Raw genomic sequence first — 12,262 nt, forward strand, 5'->3', positions numbered from 1 at the left:
GGACGAAAGAAAGAGCACTGTAAGATGCTCAGTGAACAGGGAGGAATAACTAGCCAGCTTTACTTCGGTGCCGTTTCCTTCAGAAAACCTGCATTTTCCATTGTACATTTTACACTGCTGCTTCACATGCCCAAGGCGCTTATTTCTTTATCTATAAAAGGACACTAAATACCTAAAGGTCCTTAATGAATGTTTATTAACCATTTGAATTAGTCACTTAGATACACCAGCTAACATTTTCTGGATTGAGGGTCCAAGAGGTTTGCCCTTTTAAGAAAATCTAGTAATGTCATATGCACCTAGAGTTTGGAAATCACTCACTTAAACTCTACTGTTTCTGGTTAGGGGACTATGTTAGTCCCAAGCAATGTTTAAATGGATGCGTACATCTGTCTACAAGTAGTTTAAATAACTGGTGATAGACACGATGTGAACAAGCACAGAGCACCCAGAAGACTTAAGGGTCTAGCATTCATCAGGGTTAAGAGACTAGACTTCTGGGGCCGGGCGTGGTGGCACACACCTTTAATCCCAGCCCTCAGGAGGCAGAGGCAGGCGGATTGCTTTGAGTTTGAGGCCAGCCTGGTCTACAAGGCGAGTCCAGGACAGCCAAGGCTACACAGAGAAACCATGTCTCAAAAAACAAAACAAAACAAAACAAAAAAAACCAGAGAGACTAGACTTTTGAAAGATGGGGCGGGTGTCTGTGATGTGGTAGGTAGGGAGCTAGCATTGGTGACTGGCCTTGTGATCTTTTACAGTACTCTGAACCTTGTTCACACTAGTGGAGCCGTGTTGTACTTGGCCACACCCCCAACCCTCCCAGGTGCTTTTCGTACATTTCTTCCTAATCTGGAAGAACTGTGTCTACCTGTTCTCCAGCCAGTTGATTATTATTCACTTTAGGCGACTAGACTTTCCTCTTCATGCGTGCTTTCTCCTTAAGATGTCTCGCCCTGCTGACGGAGGTTCCTGGAGCATCACCTCTTCCCTTTTTACAAACCCACGGATGCACTCTTCTTATTTCAGTTGTCAATATCCTGGCTGTAAGGATATTCCACGAGGACAATATTTTATTCTAAGTCCATCCCGCTCCTTGCACATAGACCCTGAAACTCTCAAGAGTGACAGACATAATAAACTTTCTAAGCCGTGCAACAGGCCTTCCTGTCGTTAACGCTCACTGAACCAGTAGGCTTGTCTAGTCGGAGATTATTCAGGTTGTTGCTTTTTGCTTTTTACAGCCAACCCGACCCCTTATATCCTTTGCCCCTCTTTTTCTTTTCTTTTTTTTTTTAAACTATCTTATTGTTTCTCAAGCATGAATAAACAAAAGAAGGCAAAGCTGGTTTAAGGGGAAAAATTTTTTTTAAAAGAAAAAAAAAAAAAAGAAACCCATGAGCATCCAGAAACTAAGTGATTGAGTAAGGCCCCAGTTCCGAGAATGCATTTATTGATCTCAGTGACGCTGTCACAGGAGATCTTGATAGTCTCATTGTGTACTAATGACCTGGTGTGGTTAGGATATAGACCAGAGATTTGACCTCTCCTCTTGTCACTGATACACTGTGAAACTGGTGCAAAACAATTGATTTATTGTGTAACAGGTAAAATGACTACCTAATTTGGAGTCCTGGTTCGCAGGGAAGCCAGTAAAGGAATGTAAGGAATTCACTGAATGTGGACACAGTGTTCTAAATACTAAACAAGGAAGCTTTAAAGGCTCGCAGGGGCGGGGGCAGGGGTGGGGGCAGGGGTGGGAGGGTGGGGGCAGGGGTGGGGGCAGGGGCGGGAGGGTGGGGGCGTGTCAATAAGGTATTACATCAGGTGGAGGTGGAATTCTGTTTTTTTTTTTTCTTTACCCTTTTCAAAATCCTTGCACCATCAGTGAACTTTAGGTACCATTTGAAATATTTTATAACCAATGAGTTTCTTAATACTTACAAAATTTGGATACAGTTTTCTGCCCATGTAACAGTTATGTGTAAAACAGACACAGAATCCGAGAAACCAAGGCAAACTCACTACATAATGCTAAAATGGGAACTAACATAGCTTTCCCAATTTTCCTTTTGCTTACTGATGTGTGAATATTTCTGCGCTGTTTATAGAAGTCTCTTGTGTGTAGTCAGGTGTTCTGATGGGTTTACATTTTGTTTTTAAGCCCAAAGGAGACAGGTCTGTTTTTTAAAGCAAAGCCAGAGATTAAGATGAAATAAAAATGTTCCAAATTTGACTGTTGAGGAAGAATTCTGTTCCGGTGTAGCATATCCATCATAAACCCTGGCAAGAACAACACAAAGGCTTAAATGTGTGTGTGTGTGTGTGTGTGTGTGTGTGTGTGTGTAGACACCCACGTGCCATAGTGTGCCTGTAGAGGGCAGTGGATAATTCTGAGTCTAGCCTCCAATGTCACCTTGTGGGGCTGGAGTTCAAAGTTAGGTTACCAACCCTGTGAGCCAGCACCTCTCCCTACTGAGCCATATTGCTGGCCCCAAAACTTAAATTTTAAACTACCCCTAGATCACTAATCATGTTTAAGACTTGATTCTAGTAAGCCGGGCATGGTGGCGCACACCTGTAATCCCAGCACTCGGGAGGCAGAGGCAGGTGGATCTCTGTGAGTTCGAGGCCAGCCTGGTCTTCAAAGTGAGTCCAGGACAGCCAAGGCTACACAGAAAGACCCTGTCTCAAAAAATCAACAAACCAAAAAAAAAAAAAAAAAAAAAAAAAAGACTTGACTCTTGCTTAAGTGCTTAAATGACTGTCATTTCTCTTCTTGTGCCTCTACTTCCTAATATAAAAAATAGTCATGATAATATCTCCCTCTTTTTAAAAATATTTATAATATAAATGAGTGAATGAATTCATGTACATCTGCTCTTTGTTGGCTGCATTTCCTGGTGGAAGAATTGGTATTTTACATTCAAATTCTGCAACAAACATCTTTCCTAAATTATAACTTGGGCTGGCTGGATTTTTTTTTTTTTTTGCATTCCTTTCTTTTTGCCCTGTAATCTCATTCTGTGACCCCATCATAGATTCCAATAGGTTATTCCCTTGTGACTCAAGGAAGTCAGTAAATTTAAGTTTGATCTAGAATGGAGTCCATAGGCTGTGTGACTTGCGTTGGCATGAGCTTAGGTTCAGCTAATCTTACTTGGTTTAATCCATGTGGGAAGAACGGAAAGTGGAGGGAAACACAAACAAACAAACAAACAAACAAAAAATAGGGGCTACTCTTGTAGAAGGACAAGGACGTTTAGGGCCCAAACTTAAATTATTCTTTATTAGAGGTCATGAGCAAGATTGAGCACAGGAACTTAGATTAACTTCTCCAGTCATTTGAGTTAGTGTTTGTTTGTTTGTTTGTTTGTTTGTTTTAGGTTTCCCAAGCCAAGATCTCTAGGCTTTTAAAATGCAAATGCTCCCAAGACAAGACAGTACTTAGTACAGATCATTTGAAAAATCTTTTCTAGGCCTCTGTGTTGCTGTTAATTTAGAAGTAGGCCTAATAAATGTTCATTACTAGCCCTATAATAATTATTACAGCAGTATTTTCCAACCCGCTAGCAATCAATGAAAACAGACACCTGATGTATTTTAGAGCAAGCCTTTACCTGGGACAAGGCAGATATTACCTGCTAAGCTGTCCTCCAATAACTCCAAGTCTCCATCCCATGCCATCTGCTTCTAATAATTTCCATTTGGGCTACCTCCCATTGATAATCCCAAAATACTTGCTAATTTACTGCATCTCTTTCCATGTGGAACTTCAGAGTCCCTACTCTGGACCACGTGGCTCTACTATCCCATGGTGAGTCTCTTCCTCCTTCATCTGGTCTCTTCTTTTTCCCCAAGATTCTCACTGCCCAAAGCTTGGGGAACCTTTGCTAGGTCCCTTCCTTCTGCCTTGCCCAGGTATAGTTATTCAGCCAACCAAGGAGGCGAGGTTCAGAACACTAACAAGATCTTGTGAGCCAGCAATTAGCATCAGAATATATGACCAATCTCCAACAGCTCTGCAAATGGCTACCTTCAATTCTCAGAGACTTTAGGGAGAGGAGGAGGGGGGAGGAGAAGAATGAGGAGGAGGAGGAAGAGGAAGAGGGGGAGGAAGAGGAGGAAGAGGAGGAGGAGGACGACCACAATGACCACCACCACGGCCACGATGACGACGACGAGGAGGAGGACAAGGAAGAAAGTACTGATGCTTGTTGATGCTGTGTTCACACGGTGGAGGGCCAGGCTTTAGTTTTTCCGGGACTCCCAGGAGGAAGGCTGAGGACATCAGGAACACCCAACACTGACAGTTTCTTTCAGCTAAATGTTTCTTCCCTTTACTTATTTGCATCATGTGATGTGTGGGAGCACTTCAGACTTAACGTAGGTACACAGAGTTCAGGAAATCCCCTTTCCGAGTTGGCTGGGGATATTTGCTGCTGGGCAAAGAGGAAGCCATTAGCGAGATCCTTCACTTCAAGGTTATGGGACCATAGTGACACTGTTCCTGGAGGGAATTCCCTCTGCCGGGTTCTTACGCAGGAGACTTGGTCCAGTGTCTGTGAGTAACTTTTGTTCCCGGCAAGACAATTGAATTTCTTCTCCTGGAAGTCAGTGTTTTATTCCTTGTCTGGAGTAGAGGATCTCAAGCTTCCTGATGATGTGACCTTTAATAATTCCTCATGAAATTATTTTGTTGCTACTTTATGACTGAAATTTCGCTATTGTGATGAGTCGTAATGTAAATATCTGATATGCAACCCCCCCCCCCGTGGGGGTCGCGGCCCACAGGTTGAGAACCGCTGCATTAGTTCCTGCAACCTTGGCTTTCATTTAAAAGAGAAGGGTTTTTTCACATTACTTTTAACTTAGTATATGTTGACTAACGGATTAAAAGACTGAATTAAGGTTACAAAAGTGAGCCGGGCGGTGGTGGTGCACGCCTTTAATCCCAGCACTTGGGAGGCTGAGGTAGACAGATCGCTGTGAGTTTGAGGCCAGCCTGGTCTACAAAAGTGAGTCCAGCACAGCCAAGGCTACACAGAGAAACTCAGTATTGAAAACAACGACGACGACAACAACAAAAAGCCACAAAAGTGAAGCTATTATAATACAGAATTTTACCAATATTTAATGTAGGGTTTGGAGTACCCTATCTGTCACCCAGTTGCCTGAGATCAGTGCAGTGTTTTGTTTTGTTTTGTTTTGTTTTTCCCAAAGATGCTTCAATTTTAGTCACTCAAAAGCAGCAGATAAATTAGGGATCAGATGAATTTTCCAGGAACAAATCCCATTAGCAATACATAGGTATTTAATAAATTACTTTACTCGGGAGGCAGAGGCAGGTGGATCAATGTGAGTTTGAGGCCAGCTTGGTCTACAAAGTAAGTCCAGGACAACCAAGGCTACACAGAGAAACCCTGTCTTGAAAAATCAAATATATATGCATATATTTTTTTCATGTAATTTCTACATGTAAAATGATTGTGTACACCCACTGCAGATGTAGGCTTGTAAGATTAAAGCAAACAAGTAAAAACCATGGAATTCCTAGTTAGAGGTCTCCTCAAAAGTTGAAGTTATCTAGTCCTTAGAGTGAATGAGGTTCCAACAGAAAAAGAATTTCACTTCATTCTGTTTTGGAATCAAAGAAGTTACTATTTCATTTGTTCAATCTTGATTCCCTCAGATAATCAGTTACTGTTTTAAAGCCAACTCCTTTTAGAGAAAGGTTAATTTGCTAGCTCAGGTGCTCAGGGTGTGAATTTAAAGAAAGCATTGCTGACAGGAAAAGGGCTCCATGAAACAAGCCACACTCTAAACCAACGAACTTTCCCAGGACTTTACATAACAAACATGGACGCCTTCAACCTCTTGTGAAATAAATGCCCAGGCGTGTGAAATCAAATGGGATCCTGCTGCTGCTTTTGGAAGGATGGTAATTTGAAAATGGGTAATGCTACATTTTTTTTAAAATTAAAAAATAATAATAAACGAAAAGAAAACCATTTAAAGGATGATGAACGCTGCCTATCTGGTATAACTGACGGATATGGTAAGCGTAGCACAGGTGTAATAAGCACAGGTGAAGATTCAGACGGTTGTCCGCATCCCTGCATCCTGGTCCATGTCTTGACCCTGAATCTTCTCCTCATAGTCCTCACACAGCGTGTTTGCAGGCTGGAGGAGATTTTTTTTTCTTTTTTCCCCCCCTGCAGTTTCCAATTGCTTCAGGTTGCCCTAGGTTTCTTTTACGCTGCATTTTTAGTGTGCTTCTGCCACCTTGTGCTTCTTTGAATCCACTGCAGTGGTCATCAGGCATAACAAAGGTGGTTATGGGTGGTTGGGGGGGGGGGGGTAAGGAATCAGCTTGGTATTGTTGATAGTGTAGGAAAGGGGAAGAGGAGGTGGGGGGTCTGGTATGTGTGTAAGAGAGATCTGTGTGAACTTCCCAGAGACTGAGGGGCTTGTTTTCACTCCCTGAGATCGGTGTGAATTTTTTAAAAAATCGATTTACCTTTATTTTATAAGCATTGGTATTTTGCCTGTATGTGTGTCTATGAGCGCCAGATGTTAGAGTTACAGACTGTTGTGAGCTGCTGGGATTTGAACCTGGGTCCTCTGGAAGAGCAGTCAGTGCTCTTAACCGCTGAGCCATCTCTTCAGTCCCCAGTGTGAATTTTTTTTATTTTATTTTATTTTATTTTATCTGTAGTAACTGCAATCCAAGGGAAGAGAGTGAAGACTTGGCGCTGCTAGCTCTGTAACTCGGTAGCCGGCACACACCCGGATACCCTCTTTCCTTGCCTACTTTTTAAACTTCTTTCTTTCGAAAAATCATGAAAGACGGCTGTGCCTGGAAAGCCTCAGTAGCTTTCATGAGGGATTTCTTTAAATGAACTGGCCTGCTGTGTTCACACCAATTGTTTTTCTCCTTCCACGGTGTCATTCCAGACAGCATTCCGTTTGTTCAGCGCCCCAAACTATTTACATGGTCTGCTGCCTTGGTGTTATGTTGAGTTCTAGCAAGGGGAGCCTCTACCTGGAACTTTGGCCTCCCCTGGCTAGAAAGTAAACAAGCATGGCTTGCTGACTTGCCTGAGATGCTCTCAGACCCGGAAGGGATTGATTTGACTGCATTTGACTTCGAAAATGGTATTTAAGGAATCGTGGATGCAAATCATCTACATTGTTTTCCAAGAAGGTAGTGAGTTAGCCACTCCTAGCTGTGAAAATGTTGGACATTGAGGTTGAAGCCAGTTACCCTGTGGTATAGGGCTCACGTTGAAACGTTACAGTTACAGCTGTAGAATGGTGCGGAACTGTTTATTGAGGTCCGGTGGAGGGTTTTTAGATATGTAACCACGTTCGCCTCTGCCTCTCAGTACAAAGCTATGCTTTGTGGCCACATTTGAGGAAACCGAGACCAGAGAGAGATAAGGCTCTGCTGTGGGAAGGTAGCGACTTGAACTTGAGCGTTTCTGGCCCTCAAGTGTATAATCTTTGTAGTAGATCTTTCTCTGTGGCAAATGTGGAGGATCTTTGTCATCATGTCGGTCTGATAAAGGAACTTGGGTGCAGAGGGGATGGAATTTATCGTCTGGACCAACATGCCTGCAGCATCAGCCTAGGCACCCCCTCCTGACAGAGCCTTGTCATTCCCCCTGGTGGAGCCTAGTGCTGTTGTGGTTGGCAGGGGATGACAGGGAGCTTTGAAGCACTTCCCCCAACCTCCCAGTTTTCCCTATTTAGGAAAAGCCAGTTCTGATACGGTGCAACACCCTCCTAGCTAAACCTCCCACCCGCAGTCCGTTTTCCACTTTGCATTTGAAACAGCCTTTCTGAAGAATAAGTAAGATCCGGTCACTCTTTTCTCTCACTGGGTTCCTGTTAGTGGAGTGGGGTCCTCACTCCAGCCTGTCAGCCCTTCCTGATCTCCACCCTCACTTCTGTGCACTCTCTCAGCCCCGAGGATGAATGACTATACCCCTCAAATGGACTGGAGGGATCAGTATGGGCAGGACTCATCCAAAGCCAAGTTCATAACCCAAAGGAGATTTTGTTCCCCAGAAGGACAAAGGGCAGAGAATAAGAGACAAAGCCAGGAGCTAGAGGGCATCTAACTCTCCAGAGCAAGGGAGTAGAGGCAGGGTGCTGCCAGATGTTTAATCACACTGTGAGATTGTGGCGTTAACTAGAAAAACCTGTTTCTAGTTGTGGTGTGGCTCAGCTTGAGGACACACCTTTAACCCAAGAGCTTTCTGCTTGAACAGGATTAAGTAAAATCAACCATAGGTCAAGAGGTGGATCAGGCAACCAGTTGACAGGGAGTGAGCATAGGGGAAAAAAAAAAAAACAGAGAGAGAGGAAGAGGAAGTCAGGAGGATGCATAGGAAGTAGAATAGAGAGACACTGAGTTTGAGGGCATGAGGACAGTTTCTTTTCCCTTTGGGAGGAAGGTCAGCTGGGTGCTTTCTTTGCCTCTCTGAGCTAGCAGCCTTCCACCCCGGCACCTGGCTCTTCATTGGTAAAATGAAAATTGGTAAAGTGAACATTGGGATTTTGCTAAAAACAGCACAAGGGGTATTTGCCCCAGGGTGACAAAGGACTGCTTCTGGATAGAGAGGAAACAGATGAGGTCCATAAGCTAATGACAGTTTATGAAGATAAAATGGGAAACCCTGTTTTAAGATTAGGTGTTTAATTAAAAAATATTTATTATTATTATCATTATTATTATTATTAGTTTTTTGAGACAAGGTTTCTCTGTGTACCCTTGGTTGTCCTGGACTCACTCTGTAGACCAGGCTGGCGTTGAACTCACAGAGATCCACCTGCATTTTTTAAAAAAAGATTTATTTATTTATTATTAGGTATACAGTACTCTGCCTGCATGTACATCTGCAGGCAGAGGAGGACATCAGATCACATTATAGAGGGTTGTGAGCCACCATGTGGTTGCTGGGAATTGAACTCATGACCTCTGGAAGAGCAGACAGTGCTCTTAACCGCTGAGCCATCTCTCCAGCCCCCAGACAGTGCTTTTAACCTCTGAGCCATCTCTCCTGGCCCTGAGGTGTTTAACTTCAGTTAGGCATGTTAGTTAGATGAGCCAAAGAGGGATTTTTGATTGCTGCACTTCAATACTTTGATAGCTGGACCTGGGTAGTCAGACTCAGGAGGAGGAGGAACTGGCCAATAAGGGAACAGACCTTGGGGCTAGCTTTAGGAATGTAGTCTAATGGTTTTTTAGCAAGGCAGAGGGAATGGGGGATTAGGGCAAGGCCTGCCAGAGCCATGTCGGCCATGTTCAGGCTGACTAGAGTCTCTTCATGGACAGCGAACCCTACTCCCACCTAGAACTAACTATATTCTGCTCTTCCCTAAGTGTTGATCCATTCCTCCCCCTCTGTCCCTCTTCTTTTCACTTACCACTCATGCTTAAAGTCTCTTCTTTTACGAATACTTTCTGAGTTTCTTTCTCTAGTTCAGCCGTGCAGAATAGCAGTTTGTTCTAACATGACCCTAATCACATGAGATAGAATTACTTTGTTTTACTGGGCACTGGTTAACGTAATCCCCCTCCCCCCCCCACCCCCACTCCTTCAAAAAGATAAAATTCAAGCTGGGTGCAGTGGCACATGCATGTAATCCCAGCACTGAGGTAGAGAGGCTTTGAGCCAGTCTGGTCTACAAAAGGAGTCCAGGGCAACCAAGTCTTCACAGAGAAACCCTGTCTTGAAAAGCCAAAACCAAAACCAAAACCAACCGAACAAAAAAGATATAATTCAGTATTTTTACTATATTCAAAGGTTGTGCAGTCATCAAATATAATTTCAGAACATTTTTATCAAGCCCCAAATATCATCTGTCCATTGACATCCCCTCCCCTATTACTTTTCTCCCAATTATATGATAACTACTAATCTTTTATCTGTGGTTTTGCCTTGTCTGGGCATTTAGTATAAAGAGAATCATACATTAGCTGTGAATCTGTCAGACTTTTTCAGAAGCATGGTTTTGTGTTATTCCATCCCACCATCATGAGCATCAACACCTCGTTCCTTTTTTAAGGACTCAATGATTGTCATTGCGCAGAGCACAATTTTCATTATCAGCCGGTAGGACTTTCAGGTTGTTTCAACATCGGGACAATATCTCTTTGAATGTCCACGCACTTTTTGCTGTATAACCATCTTTCCAGTTCCCTTAGGCATTTACTGATGGGCAGACTTGATGTGCTCTGTGGGGATGCTACAGCTTCCTGGGGAATGTCCAGACATTTTATCTCAGCAGATAAGGGAGGGTTCTCATTGTTTTCCATCCTCACCAATACCTCCCTCCCTCCCTCCCTCCTTCCTTCTCTTCCTCCTTCCCTCTCTCCCTTCCTCCCTCCTTCTCTTCTTCCTTCTCTTCCTCCCTCCCTCCTTCCCTTCCTCCCTCCCTCCTTCCCTTCCTCCCTCCCTCCTTCCCTCTCTCCCTCCCTCCCTCCTTCCCTCCCTCCTTCCTCCCTCCCTCCTTTTCCTTTGTGCATGAGAAATCAAAATTGCTTAAGGTTTTTGTTTGGTTGGTTTGGATTGGTATCTTTCCTTGTAAAGGCAAGCACTAAGCTAGGCTTTCTTTTGCTGTACTAGATCTTAATCATGATTACACCCCAATGCCTCAGGCACGGACTATGTTCTCAACAAATACCCACAGAATGAGCTTGGGAGACCTAGGAGACATTGCTTGTTACCTCCCATCCCTAAGCCCAGGCACTACAGGGGGCAGGATGGGAAGCTGCACTCTGGCTGCCAACCCACACGTTCATGAGAGACAGAGAGAGAGAGAGAGAGAGAGAGAGAGAGAGAGAGAGAGAGAGAGAGAGAGAGAGAGCGCCTCGCGATTGTATGAATTGCACTACGCTGTGGATTTAGTAGTCTCACCTGAGAAGCTCCGTGCACAGAGGCCAGCAGGACCTTCTCATTTAACCAGCTCAGGATGGGAAGCAGGAGTTTCAACTCTGCTGGCAATCTAAGTGGTGGTGGTGCTGGTGGTGTGTGTGTGAGTGTGTGTGTGTGTGTGTGTGTGTGTGTGTGTTGCTTTCCATTCTAAATGCATTTTCTAAGAGCCTGTGAACACTGTCTAATGAGAAAGCCATTCGTTCTGCATGAAAGTAGAGAAAGGAAAAAAAAAAGCAAAACAAAACTTCCTTTACTGGAAACAGATGGGCCACATCAATTATACATTCAGAAGAACACGAAACGAGGCCAACTTGTCATGTACGGAAGCAACTCTATTTAGCAAGTTCCTACCGGGACTTCACGGCCTGTTTACCACCTCGTCCTTAGTCCTGTTTTTACTGTTTCCAGTGTTTCAGATCTGGGATTTGTAAAGGTGATGTGGGAGAGACGAGGTGGTGGTTTCTTGATTTCCTGAGGCTCACCAGCCAGTAAACAAAGCACCCGTAAGAGAAAAGGTCTTGGTGATGTCTTGCTGACGTGACAGTGCCTCAGAGGTTGTGAGCAGGTAAGTGAGGGCGGTGGCTGCAGGCTCCTCAGTCTACCCCTGCCCTTTGTCAACATTCTGCCTTAGGTTTTGCTGAGTCAAAAGCAGTCCTGGGTCAGAGCCTCTGGTTCTGTTCCAGAACAGGCTCCTACAACGTACTTCCATCTTCGGTTTTTCTGTACTTTCTCTCTCTAGGCCTGTAGTGAAAGTGCTACCCAGCCCTGGAAGACTTCTGTGCCGTTGTAGCATTTAATCTACCTCATTGGCTCCTTAATGGGGAAGGTTTGCTGAGTTAAACTGTCCACGCGTGGCTGATTTCCGTAACCTATAGACTGTAGTTTTCCCTTTAGAGACAGAGTATATGTTCGTGACCCTGGGAGGGTCCTGGATTGCCTCTCTTTGGAGGGGAGAGGCCTGTGGCACAGTTCTAGGACACAGCAATGCTGATCTTGTGTAAAGAAGGTTAAGTGTTATATTATGTAGCAGTAAAAACACAAAAGACAGAAAAAAAAAATAACATTCTTATCGTTTCCCAAATATGGCCTTCTTGAACTCTGGATGCTATTTCAGCACTGTGGGGGAATTCCACAAATCTCGGCCTACAAATATTTCCCTCACCTTATCTGCCTTTGCTGAGAAGCCAATGATAAGCTTGGTATCAGCAAATACCAGCGTCTACAGACTTAGAGCTCCAGAGTGTATGTATATGGGCCCAGAAAGCGCTGTCCGAGCCATACACCTTCCTCCTGCCTGATTCGGTTCAACCCAGCTC

General features: G+C 44.1%; 1 long non-coding RNA gene across 2 annotated transcripts in view; it reads left to right on the forward strand.

The window, feature by feature from the left end:
• The first annotated feature begins 11,258 nt into the window (after window positions 1–11,258).
• The window catches only part of LOC311605786, a 192,665-nt gene continuing 191,661 nt past the window's right edge, over window positions 11,259–12,262 (forward strand). For both annotated transcript variants that reach the window (XR_014782088.1, XR_014782089.1), the window contains exon 1: window positions 11,259–11,511. This is a non-coding gene — a long non-coding RNA (uncharacterized lncRNA). The remainder of the gene's footprint in view (window positions 11,512–12,262) is intronic.

This window comes from Acomys minous (assembly GCF_964271855.1).
Source record: "Acomys minous genome assembly, chromosome: 9".
NCBI classification, from domain to species: domain Eukaryota; kingdom Metazoa; phylum Chordata; class Mammalia; order Rodentia; family Muridae; genus Acomys; species Acomys minous.